This window comes from Saccopteryx leptura, chromosome X (assembly GCF_036850995.1).
Source record: "Saccopteryx leptura isolate mSacLep1 chromosome X, mSacLep1_pri_phased_curated, whole genome shotgun sequence".
In the NCBI taxonomy this organism is placed as follows: Eukaryota; Metazoa; Chordata; class Mammalia; order Chiroptera; family Emballonuridae; genus Saccopteryx; species Saccopteryx leptura.
In genome coordinates, this window is record NC_089516.1 from 120,771,325 (window position 1) to 120,774,203 (window position 2,879).

The window sequence follows — 2,879 nt, forward strand, 5'->3', positions numbered from 1 at the left end:
AATTGCTTGGAAGTGTTTGATATACTCCAATTGGCCAGACTTGCTAAATCAACCCCTAAGGGAGCCTGACTAGGAGTTGTATGTAGATGGAAGTGTCTCCATCAACTCAAGGAAAGGAAGTCAGGCTGGGTATGCAGTAGTGACTCTAACAGAGAATATAGAGGTGCAGCCTCTAGCCCAAGGCACTTCTGCTCAGCAGGCAGAACTGATTGCCCTGACTCGAACCTTAGAACTGAAAAAAAGGAAAAGAGTGAATATCTTTACAGATTCCCATTTTTCCTTTCCCACTCTCGAAGTACATGAGGCAATTTACAAAGAGAGAGTACTCTTAACTGCTGGGGAAAAGTTCTTAAATATCCAAAAGAAATTCTCCAGCTGCTGGAAGCAGTCTGGAAACCAAAACAGGTAGCAGTAATCCACTGCTGAGGACACCAGAAGGGAGGGATGGTAAAAGCCCAGAGAAATGCCAGAGCAAATGCAGAGGTAAAGAGGGACTTTACCCTGCCCTACAAGAAGGGTACTATAGCCCCTCTCATCTTTTGGGCCCTGCAACTTGTACCCAGACATTCTGAAGTGGATAAAAGGTGGATATAGAGAGAAGGGGCCAAAAAATTAAAGGACGGCTGGATGCAACTGCCAGATAGGAAAGTTGTCATTCTTCACCTGTTGGGGCCAGCAGTAGTCCAGGCTTTACATACTGCCACCCAACTGGGACAAGAAAGGACCGAAAAACTGCTAGAGAGATATGTCTATACCCCACTCTTGGCAACCCGAGCCAAGAAAGTCAGCCTGCACTACTCAACCTGCTGTCAGAATAATGTAAAACAAGGACCTTCAGTACCTCCCATTATTTGGTCCTAAGGGGCAGCCCCCTTTGAGGATATACAGGTGGACTTCACTGAGATGCCTAAAAGTCAGGGTTACCAATACCCATCAGTGTCAGTATGCAACTACTCAGAATGGGTAGAAGCCTACCCCACTAGGACTGAAAAGGCTAGAAAAGTAACAAGGGCATTGTTCAGAGAAGTAACTCCAACTTATGGACTGCCAGTTTGGATAGGCTCCTACAACATCTCAGCCTTTGTGGTAAGGTAGTACAAGGAAGAGCTCAAGCAGTGAACATCATCTGGAAGCTTCTTACGGCATTCAAACCTCAGAACTTGAGAAAGGTGGAATGCATGAATAGGACTCTGAAGTTAAAGCTTAGCAAATTATGTCAGGAAACAGATCTTAAATGGGTACAGACTTTGCCTTTAATATTGTTTAAGGTTTATTGCACCCCCTCCAAGAACACTGGGTATTAACCTTATGAGATATTATACAATAGGCTTCCCCCAATATTATGTAGCTTCCCAGGGACTCCCCAAGAATTAGGAGAAACAGAATTACATAGGCAATTAGGAGCTTTAGGCAAGGTGGACATTACCATATCCAAGTGGGTGCTACACAGGGTTCTGCCCAGTTTGTTTTCCCCTGTCCATTATTTTTCCCCAGGAAACCAGGTGTGGGTCAAGAATTGGAATCCAGGTGAAAGGGATCCTACACTGTGATCCTGAACACTCCCACTGCTGGCAAGGTAGAGAGCATACCCTCCTGGATTGATCACAGCCAGCTGAATCCTGTGGCCCCTGTGGAGACACCTTTATGGACAGCAGAGACTGACCCTGCCAACCCTTGTAAGTTGACCCTGAGAAGAACAACATGCACTGCTGCAGCCACAAACCGGAACAGGCTGGTCCACACACAGTTAAAGCCTGAGGAACCTCGCCATGGTGTTTCTGATAATTGGACTCTGGGGACGGAGGAGAACTAGAGCAGAGAACTAGGAACTGTGTATCCATATCAGCAAAGAAGGCCAAAAGGTCTCCACCACCTTGCTTTTCTATAGCTTCTATGAGTGTGAGAGAACTCAGAAAGGGACCTGTACCTAATCAGACTCAATATTCAGTGTGTGACCCAGGGGATAACCAGCCCTGTTTATTATAATCCTACAGGTCTTCCTACTACAACAATATTTGAAATAAAAATAGCATCAGGAGGCTGGGGGAAATGGGTAGAAGGACCAACTATAGCTCAGACCAAAGTTAAAGAAAACCCCTGACAAGTTACACTGAGGTTTGATGCATGTGCAGCCATAAGCCAGGTGTCATGGGATGAAAGAAGAACCTGTGGGTCTCTCAGCTGGGAGAGAAGCTACAACTGGCGTCTCCAAACATTTTACACAGGGGGCCAGTTCACTGTCCCTCAGACCATTGGAGGGCCACCACATACAGTGCTCCTCTCACTGACCACCAATGAAAGAGGTGCCCCTTCCAGAAGTGTAGTGGGGGCCAGATAAATGGCCTCAGGGGGCCACATGTGGCCCACGGACTATAGTTTGGGAATGCCTGATACAGGGTAGAAGAAAAGTACATATGCTCACAAAGTTTCACCTGTGAAACTAGCTGTATATATTAGTCATGTGTTTTATGGGAAACCTGGAAAAGGATAGTTCCAAGAAGAGGGAAGTATACCTGAAGAAAGGAACAGCCCTGTCAAATTGTACTAGCCATAGGTTCAATCCCTCAGAGCTAGTTATAACCAATCCTCTGGACCCCCGCTGGAGGAAAAATAAGGTATTAATGCTTGGCATTAATGGATCTGGTTTAAACCTTAAACCTCTATGCTCAACTCATTATCCAAGGCCAGATACAGAACCAGCTGGTTCGAGCCTTCCAAGTTTATATAAGTCTTTTATGAAGAAGCATTTAGACCCCTACCATCACTCCCACCAACATCTAAGAACTTGCTCCTCAGAATGGCTGAGGGAATAGGCCATTCCATAAATGTCACCTCTTGGTATGTATGTGAGGTTACCCTAACAGAAGACAGATGGCCGT